General features: G+C 40.2%; 1 protein-coding gene across 1 annotated transcript in view; it reads left to right on the forward strand.

The window, feature by feature from the left end:
• LOC136571913 (SLAM family member 5-like) overlaps positions 1-11,203 on the forward strand; it is a 520,182-nt gene that overhangs the window by 313,524 nt on the left and 195,455 nt on the right. The window lies entirely within an intron of this gene.

Here is an 11,203-nt window from a genome sequence, read left to right on the forward strand (position 1 = left end):
AAAGCAGCCCCCAGTATATAGTGACATCCCACAACGTCCCCAGTAGTAGTAGTGACACCCTACAGTGGCCCCGAGTAGTAATAGTGACACGCCACAGTGGCCCCCAATGTAATAGTGACATCCCACAGCGGCCCCCAGCAATAATAATGACACCCCAAAGCGGCCCCCAGTATAACAGTGACATCCCACAGTGGCCCCCATTAGTAATAGTGACACCCCCAGCGGCCTCCAGTAGTAGTAGTGACACCCCCACAGCAGCCCCCAGTGTAATAGTGACATCCCACAGCGGCCCCCCCATTCCACCCCCTAGACCCACATACTTACTCTGGCATGTGTGATGCAGTAATAGTGACACCCCACAGCGGCCCCCAGTAGTGACACCCCACAGCGGCCCCCAGTGTAATCAAGACATCCCACAGCAGCCCCCAGTATAATAGTGACATCCCATAGCATCCCCCAGTAGTAATAGTGACACTCCACAGGGGCCCCCAGTAGTAATAGTGACATCCCACAGCAGCCCCCCATTCACCCCCAAGACCCACATACTTACCCCCTCCTCCTCGTGGAAGTGCCGCTCCTCCTCTGTCCGACATGCCCTCCAGCAGTGCTGATCGCAGTTGAACACTAATGTCAGTGCTCTGCCGGACACCTCCTCCCCCTGCTCTCGTGGAACCAAGTAGGAGATGTCGGGGGAGGGGGCAGGATGATCCTGGCTGCACACTGACATCACAGTGTGCGTTGGGATCAGCAAAGATAGCAGTGCTGCTGAGTGAATGTCGGCAGGGGAGCCACGGCGACCCATGCCAGCAGGGAGGGCTCTGTGTGTCATCTCTGGCATGTGTGATGTAGTAATAGTGACACCCCACAGCGGCCCCCAGTAGTGACACCACACAGCGGCCCGCAGTGTAATCGTGACATCCCACAGCGGCCCCCAGTATAATAGTGACATCCCATAGCGGCCCCTAGTAGTATTAGTGACACTCCATAGGGGCCCTCAGTAGTAGTAGTAACATCCCACAGCGGCCCCCCTTTCACCCCCAAGACCCACATACTTACCCCCTCCTCCTTGTGGAAGTGAGGCTCCTCCTCTGTCCGGCGTGCCCTCCAGCAGTGCTGATCGCAGGTGCACACTGACGTCAGTGTTCTGCCGGACACCTCCTCCCCCTGCTGTTGTGGAACCATGTAGGAGGCGTCGTGGGAGGGGGCAGGAGGATCCTGGCCACACAATGACATCACAGTGTGCACCGGGATCAGCACAGGAAGCGGCGCTGCTGAGTGAATGCCGTCAGGGGAGCCACGGCGATGTGTGCCAGAAGGGAGGGCTCTGTGTGCCGCCTCTGGCATGCATGATGTAGGTTCACCACCACTGGTCTAGGTGCTGAGACTCTCAGCGATTGCTAGAATGAAGCAACAGAAGTGTTCATCCAAGTGCTGTTTGGTTGGATGAGTGCTTTTGCTTCTTTGTTCTAGTGATTGGTGGGGTCTCATCACCCACGACATGTCAAGTGTCTTCGGGAAGTAAGTTACACTTTAAAAGTGAATACTGACATTCGATGGTTGCATTAGATAGCTCAGGGGTTCAACATGAATTACCTGGTGATCTGTGGAGATAACAGTAATATCCCTGGTGGTCTATGATAGTGAAGAGATTAAAGGGGTTAAACCAAGATTGCAAATTATCCCATATCCATAGGTCACTTGTGCACCTCACTATGTGGTTAGCCCCTGAAGTGAGGAGGAGACTAAATGAAGCGCTGGTTGCACAGGTGCATAAGTGCTCCATTCACGTTCAATGGGGCTGCAGAGATATTGAACTGCACTTGCTTGAGTATTTCCGTTCGTATTGAAATAAATTGAGAGCTGACTGCTTGGCCAGAGCTCCCTTTGTGCTGATGCTACTGGGGAACTCTGCGGTGATAGGCAGAACAAGATAGGAGAGTCCCATTTTGGAAATCGGTGAGGGTCTCAGCAGTGGGATCCCTAACAATTAGCAAGTGATCCCCTACCCTATGGATAGAGGATTACTTGCAATTTTTGTACAACCCCTTTTATGTCTGCATCCCTGGTGGTTTTAGATTGTGGTACAGAGGATCCACATCCGTTCTATTACACTTTTTATTCTTGTTCATGTTAGGATGAAACTAAAAGTCATGAAAAGGGGTAGAAATATTGATAGGAGCACAACATAGTAGATTTGGCTGTTTGTGTAACTAAAAAACTGATGAGGCCGAGACCAGCCATAGCTGAAAAAAAAGTGGAGATGGCCATCTATTAAATAGTTTCTTTTCAAGCGTATTTACAAACGAAAAGGAAATGCCACACGAGATGCAGGGGAATAAAATGAACCCCTCACAAAATATCTCATACCTAACGCAGGAGGAGGTGCGGAACCAATTAAAGAAGATTAAAATTGATAAATTGACAGGCCCAGATGGAATACACCCAAGGATACTAAGGGAACTAAGTGATGTGATAGCTAGGCCGCTATACCTAATATTTGTGGATACTATCAAGACCGGGGTTGTACCATTGGATTGGCGCATTGCCAACGTGGTTCCAATTTACAAAAAGGGGACCAAAAGTGAGCCTAGTAACTACAGGCCAGTAAGTCTCACGTCAGTAATGGGAAAAATATTCGAGGGGTTTCTGAGAGACACCATCGAAGAATACCTCAAGGAGAACAACGGAATAACTCCTCACCAGCATGGGTTCATGAAGGGTCGATCATGTCAGACCAATCTGATCAGCTTCTACGATGAAGTAAGCTCTAGGCTGGACCTGGGAGAGTCTATTGATCTCGTATATCTGGACTTCTCTAAAGCATTTGACACCGTGCCACATAAGGGGCTGATATATAAAATCAGACAGCTCGGATTGGGTGAAAACGTGTGTATCTGGGTAAAGAATTGGCTCAGAGATAGAAAGCAGAGGGTGGTAATAAATGGTTCATACTCTGATTGGGCCACCGTCGCTAGCGGGGTGCCACAGGGTTCAGTATTGGGCCCCATTCTGTTTAATATATTTATCAACGACCTGATAGAGGGGCTGCACTGTAAAATATCAATATTTGCAGATGACACAAAATTATACAATATAATCAATGCAACGGAGGACAATGTACGGCTACAAACGGACCTAGATAAGCTGGGGGCTTGGGCAGGAAAATGGCAAATGAAGTTCAATGTTGAAAAATGTAAGGTTATGCACATGGGCAGGAGAAACGGATGTCACCAATTTACACTAAATGGGGTACCACTAGGGAAAAGTCATATGGAAAGGGACCTGTGGGTACTAGTGGATTGTAGACTAAACTGGAGCAATTAATGCCAGTCAGCTTCTGAAAAGGCTAATAAAGTCTTGGGGTGCATTAAAAGAGGTATAGGGGCGAGGGACGAGAACATTATCCTCCCACTATATAAGGCACTAGTCAGGCCTCACATGGAATACTGCGCACAGTTCTGGTCACCGGAGCTCAGGAAAGATGTTACAGTGCTAGAGGGGGTTCAAAGAAGAGCAACTAAACTAATACATGGAATAACGGGAATGCAATACCCAGAGAAGCTATCAAAATTGGGATTATTTACTCTAGAAAAAAGACGGCTAAGGGGCGATCAAATAACTATGTATAAATACATGAGGGGACAATACTAGGATCTCTCCCATGATCTGTTTATACCCAGGACTGTGACGGTAACGAGAGGGCATCTGCTACGTCTAGAAGAAAGCAGGTTTCATCACCAAGACAGAAAAGGGCTGCTCTTACAGAAAAGGCTCTTTACTGTAAGAGCAGTTAGACTGTGGAACTCTCTACCTGAGGACGTAGTGATGGCAAAATCCATAGAGGAGTTTAAAAAGGGACTTGATGTCTTTCTGGAGTGGAAGGATATTACAGGATATAAATCTTAGGTTAATTGTTAATCCGGGTTTACAGGCAAGTGGTAACTATTAAGGGTTGATCCAGGAATTATTCTGATTGTCATTAGGGAGTGGGGAAGAAATTTTTCCCCCAAAAGAGCTAATTGCCTCCTGCTCTTGGGATTTTTTTGCCTTCCTCTGGATCAACAACACAGGAGGATAAACAGGCTGGACTAGATGGACATTGTCTTCATTCGGCCTTTCATACTATGTTACTGTGTAAGTACGGAACCTTCAATGTCCAATCATGATTGAGTTTCTCATCCAAAGTGAATATTTTTCTCTCCATTTTTTTTTGTTTTGACATTTAAAATAAGGGGACAAATGAACAGCGAGTGGCCTGGAAGTCATTCTTTATAGCTCCCTACGAAGCAAAATGTAATGATCTGTGTGCCAACAAGCTAATTACATAAAAGAGGTCTTTAAAAAGAGTGATTGTGTTTTCTCTGAGAGGAAGGAAACCACTAAATGTCCTATGTTCTGTTCAGAGGGTGTCATTACTGCCCGTAATCAACATTAAATAACCACAACCCACGCAAACTCACAATATATGAAGGCTGACATCTGACTGTAGGTAACATTTTCTCAAGATAACATATAGTATTTAGTAGGTGATATATGTTGAATTCATAAACCAGTCATTCCTATTTTTTGTGTATCAATATAAAATTTAGGGCCTTAACCTGTGCTAGATGCAATTATGTTTTCATCACGTTGGGTGTCCTAGGTCAGGGATTTGTAATTCATTGTCTCCTATTTACAACAATGACCCAGGACTGACAGAAAAGTAAAGAGGATACAAGTTAGAAGAAGAAGCAACCAAGCAGTCCGTTACCAAGAGCATTTACATCAGACAGTATAAATATAGTGTCATTTAGGTGGTTTTCTTTGGGGGAATGTAGCTTTAGATGATGCAGTGGTAGGCAGTCTCACCCCTCACCTTGGTTTCTGAAGGTTCCCAAAGCCTCTATTCCACATGCAAAGACTCCAATAGTATATATGACACATGGTAGGTGAGGGTCCTATTACAAATTTTGCACTGAGGCCCTGAAACTTCAAATTATACTTTTAGCAGGTGAACACTTTGTGATGGCTTCCAGGTCTTGGGCCTGAAGGGACCAGCAAGAGCCTTCTTCCCCAGAGGATACTACAAGAGATATATGATAATTACTGGATCCTGTTCCAGATTTAGTACTTGGCCCTCAAACAAAATTGTATTCTCTCCAACATAAATACCAGAAAGAAACAAAAAACTGTCCGAGCAAAAACCCTATTGGTCTCTGTTTGAGCAATAGAAACCTATGATTCCATCTGAATCACATTTTTTCCATTCAAATGGAAACCTGAGATGGAACCAGGGACGTAGAGTAAAATGAAATGTGAACAACCTCTATAGATGTATATTAGATATAGAACACCTCAGAATGGTGTCTAGCTTGGGTTTTTAGGTCTTCCTCCAAGTCTCTGGTGTGATGCCAGTGGTTTGCTAACCATTCTGATCCAGTCAGATGCTTCCCCACTTCTCTCTTTCCCCTATAACAGTATGCTATCTCTCAGCTGAAGAAAGACCCATCCAACCTATTTACTTTATGCATTATACAAGATGGATATTTTTGAGTACTTTTGAGGTTTTTGAACATTTACAAAAATCCTGCTGGTAGAGAAAAGGAACTACAAACTACTGGAAGGCGAAGAAGATGAAATTTCATGTACTACTAAGGTATAGAAACGTGGAATTTACAGGTACTGGAATGTTGCCACCTATACATGTTGAAGCCACCCCTGCTATGGACTATGGCTATGGACACTTTGAAAGTCTTTTCTTTGCTTAAATACGTGTATTTTGGACTTACAATAACTTTTTTCAATAGGGGTTAATTAAAAGTTTGCACTGTTTGTCTTCCAGGGCTTCTACATATTACTGTATATAGCAACTGCTGAATAAGTCTCTTTTTTCTATCCACCATGAATGGAGGTCATCCTCTGTTCCTGAGTCATTTACTCTCTCATGGTGTCTAATTGTTTCTCTGCCCTTGGTTAACCTGAGCGCAGGAGTACTTTTTTTCACTTTCAATCCTCTCTAAGGCCTTGTTCACACAAGCTTATTTATGTGCATACACAGGTGCACACAAAACCACACACCCACATATGTGCAAAAACATGCATGAAAACAGGTCCGTGCCCATTGCCTTCAATGGGGCTGCTGCTGATGCCGGTGGCCCCATTGAAAGCAATGGGATACCAGCAACCCCTACAGTGATTTTCGGGGAAAGTCTTTCAGACCTTCCCTGAAAATCCTCCCTGGTTTGTATAAAAAATTTAAAAAAACATATACTCGCCTCTCTGCTGCTGTCGGGGCTCAGTCTCGTCTAGCCGCTTGGGTGCCCATCAGTGTAGTAAAGTTCTTTCAGCAGGCGGGGATTTAAAATTTCCGCCTGCTGAAAGGGCTGTATCTGATTGGCTGAGCGCTCAGCCAATCACAGGCAGCGCTCAGTCATTCATTGAATATAATGATTGACTAAATTCAATGAATGGCTGAGTGCTGCCTCTGATTGGCTGAGCGCAAGGACCAATCACAGGCAGCGCTGAGCTGTCATTCACAGTCTCTATAGGTTATCCATCAGTGAAGCTGTAATGACAGTTTAGTTTCTATCTGTTCTTTCCTCTACTGCACCTTTTATCAGCTAAATTATAAGCAGATGAAAGCTTATGCTTGTTATGTTCATAAATCAGCTGACAAAAAGTGCAGGAGAGGAGAGATGAGGGCTGAAGATTAAAGGCCCGTTTACACACAAAGACAACCTTTAAACGATTGAAAGATTGAAATTTTTAGCGATCATTATGCATAAAGTGTTAATGGACACTAATGCCCATTAACACTTTATCATCTGCATTTGCGTAAGCCGTTTTACCAGCTTCACTGACGGATCTCCTTTTGAGATATAGTTTGCAGTCTATATGCAGTGGAAGTAGAAGCTGCAGGAAACAAATAGTGCAAAACGTTTAATTAAAATCTCTTGAAAAATAATTGTCAGCCCAAAATACTTGCATTTAAGTGAAAAATGCTCCCCAAAAATATCTAGTTGAATTTAGGTGAATTGGTCAGGTCCATTCGCACATGAGTCCTTCATGTAATATGATGCTCGAAAACTATTTGTTATTGCTGGCCTGTGGCTCACTGTATGCACCAGCATCTATCAGTGCTGTTATCTCTGTATCACATTCTGAGTTTCCTCATGCTGACAGGCCAGGAAGTCAGATACGAGGGGAGAGCGCTTCTTGCCATAACCCTGCTGCTAACATACGAGGAAACATGAACTTCTGGATTATTGTCGCTTTTTCTACTTTTATTCAGGGTAAGTAAACAATTGATCTAATTACTTCCAATTAAGAGTGAATGGAAATGTAGATCATTGTGCTCACTTTCAAGATGTGCAGATAGTCTAACAGGGATAGATAGATAGATAGATAGATAGATAGATAGATAGATAGATAGATAGATAGATAGATAGATAGATAGATATGAGATAGATAGATAGATAGATAGAAGATAGATAGATAGATATGAGATAGATAGATAGATAGATAGATATAGATAGATAGATAGGAGATAGATAGAGATAGATAGATAGATAGAAGATAGATAGATAGATAGATAGATAGATAGATAGATAGATAGATAGATATGAGATAGATAGATATGAGATAGATAGATAGATAGGAGATAGATAGGAGATAGATAGATAGATAGATATGAGATAGATAGATAGATAGATATGGGATAGATAGATAGATAGATAGATAGATAGATAGATATGAGATAGATAGATAGAAAGATAGATAGATGGATAGATAGATAGATATGGGATAGATAGATAGATATGGGATAGATAGATAGATAGATATGAGATAGATAGATAGATAGATAGGAGATAGATAGATAGATAGAAGATAGATAGATAGATAGATAGATAGATAGATAGATAGATAGATAGATAGATAGATAGATATGAGATAGATAGATAGATAGATAGGAGATAGATAGGAGATAGATAGATAGATAGATAGAAGATAGATAGATAGATAGATAGATAGATAGATAGATAGATAGATAGATATGAGATAGATAGATATGAGATAGATAGATAGATAGATAGATAGATAGATAGATAGATAGATAGATAGATAGATAGGAGATAGATAGGAGATAGATGATAGATAGATAGATAGATAGATAGATAGATAGATAGATAGATAGATAGACATGGGATAGATAGATAGACTGTTTATTTTTTATTCCTTACATTCATATAATTTAACATTGATCTAAGCTGTAATTTTAAATTTTCGGATACCCGCTGGTTCTCTGTGACACGATCGCAGTCAAATGAAATCCTGGATTCTACTGAAGACCCTTATGACTGCCATATTGCAGCCTGCTTGTGGAAAGGCTTCATGGACTAGCATTGAAATGCTCAGTATGTTGCTATACAGAAATATAGAGTATATTGTATAAGTGATCTGAAGCCCAAATCCCTATGGGGACTAAAAAATAAAAAAGTGAAAAATAGTTTAATAAAATATTTTCAAAAGTTAAAAGTAAAAAATAAATGCTTTTCCATTTTTTATATACAAAATAATTAAACATAATAGGTATTGTTTAGAGATGAGCGAGCGTACTCGGCCACGCACCTTTTTCGCACGAGTACCGCGATTTTCGAGTACTTCCGTACTCAGGCGAAAAGATTCGGGGGGCGCCGTGAGTGAGTGGGGGGTTGCAGCAAGGAGTGGGGGGGAGAGGGAGAGAGAGAGGGCTCCCCCCTGTTCCCTGCTGCTACCCCCCTGTGCCGCCACGCCTCCCCCCGCCCCCTGGGGCCCCCCGAATCTTTGCACCCGAGTACTGAAGTACTCGAAAATCGCGGTGCTCAATCGAGTAATTACTTGAAACGAGTACGTTCGCTCATCTCTATTGAATACTCATCTATTCCGGCAGCTCGCCTTTCATCGCTGCAGCACATGACCTGGAGGAAGATGCGAGCTGTCATGTGCCATTCATTGTGCATGTAACCCACAGCCTTGGTTGCGCCTTGGTGGGTCTCAGAATTTGGCAACACAGCAATTTTTTTTTCTTGAAGGGGTTATTTTATTCTTAAAAAGTAATAATATACACTAAGCAAGTAATCGCCAAATCGTGGCGCAAAGCCTCACTAGATTTCACAGAAGTTAAACGTAGACAAGACTGGTACTTAACAAACGAAAAACTGACCTCTATCCTAGCAGACAAACGCGAAAAAGTTCTAGAAATATGGTCTCCATGACTAGATTATTCATACCCCTCACAAAACAACAGGTTCTTGACCTCTTTATAGGAGGTAGAGAAAAAACACCAAACAAAAGCTGCTCTACAGTAACTACGCAGAACGGAGCTGTCCCCGACGACATCCACCCCATGGGAAACCCTTAAGCTGTCTCAGACACACACAAACCCCTCCATCACCCCCACTCCTCACCTACCCCCTCTACTCCTCTAACCTTCTCTATAAAACTAAATTAGGCCCTGGCCAGGCCAATTATATTGTACTTTGTTTCTTTAAGTAATAATATGTTTTTTTTATTAAAAAACTGCATAAATTAGGTATTGACACACTTGCATTGACCCACAGATTACATGAACACTATACAATTAATATAAAAAAAAACAATGATGCAATATTGCATCATTGCGGGATGTTTCCTATTTATCCTAAAATCACATTTTTAAAAAGGTTTTCAATATATTAGATTGTAAATTAAAAAGTGATATGAAAAAGTACAACTTATCCTTTAAAAGCACTCTCATGGCTATGCCAACAGGAAAATAAGTTAGAGCTCTGGAAAAGCGGGTACGGAAAATCAAAGGGTAAATTTTTAAAAATTGTGGGTCATTAACTAGTTATAAACTTAAATATACATTAAATAGATAGATAGACATCAGATAGATGGATAGATTTATAAATAGATAGGAGATCGATGGATAGACAGATAGATAAATAGATAGATATGAGATAAATATATATATTATAGATGGATATGAGATAAATATATATATTATAGATGGATATGAGTGAGATAGATATGGGATATATAGATATGAGATAGATAGATATGAGATAGATAGATAGATAGATAGATATGAGATAAATATATATATATATATATATATATATATATATATATATATATATATATATATATATATATATATTATAGATGGATATGAGTGAGATAGATGTGGGATATATAGATATGAGATAGATAGAAAGATAGATAGATAGATAGATAGATAGATAGATAGATAGATAGATAGATAGATAGATAGATATGAGATAGATAGATAGATAGAAAGATAGATAGATAGGAGATAGATAGATATGAGATAAATATATATATTATAGATGGATATGAGTGAGATAGATATGAGATATATAGATATGAGATAGATAGATAGATAGATAGATAGATATGAGATAGATAGATAGATAGATAGATATGAGATAAATATATATATTATAGATGGATATGAGATAAATATATATATTATAGATGGATATGAGTGAGATAGATATGGGATATATAGATATGAGATAGATAGATATGAGATAGATAGATAGATAGATAGATATGAGATAAATATATATATATATATATATATATATATATATATATATATATATATATATATATATATATTATAGATGGATATGAGTGAGATAGATGTGGGATATATAGATATGAGATAGATAGAAAGATAGATAGATAGATAGATAGATATGAGATAGATAGATAGATAGAAAGATAGATAGATAGGAGATAGATAGATATGAGATAAATATATATATATTATAGATGGATATGAGTGAGATAGATATGAGATATATAGATATGAGATAGATAGATAGATAGATAGATAGATAGATAGATATGAGATAGATAGATAGATAGATATGAGATAGATAGATAGATATATAGATATGAGATAGATAGATAGATAGATAGATAGATATGAGATAAATATATATATTATAGATGGATATGAGTGAGATAGATATGGGATATATAGATATGAGATAGATAGATAGATAGATAGATAGATAGATAGATTATATCCATTTTAACAATGAAAAGCTATCACCAGTCTGTCCACTCAAGGCTCAGTACCCACCACAGAGTGTATGGACTGTTGATGATAACCATAGTTTGCCTATCCACTGTGACCCACATTCCATCTAGTTTGTGTTATAACAATCTG

This window comes from Eleutherodactylus coqui, chromosome 6 (genome assembly GCF_035609145.1).
Source record: "Eleutherodactylus coqui strain aEleCoq1 chromosome 6, aEleCoq1.hap1, whole genome shotgun sequence".
Lineage (NCBI taxonomy): Eukaryota > Metazoa > Chordata > Amphibia > Anura > Eleutherodactylidae > Eleutherodactylus > Eleutherodactylus coqui.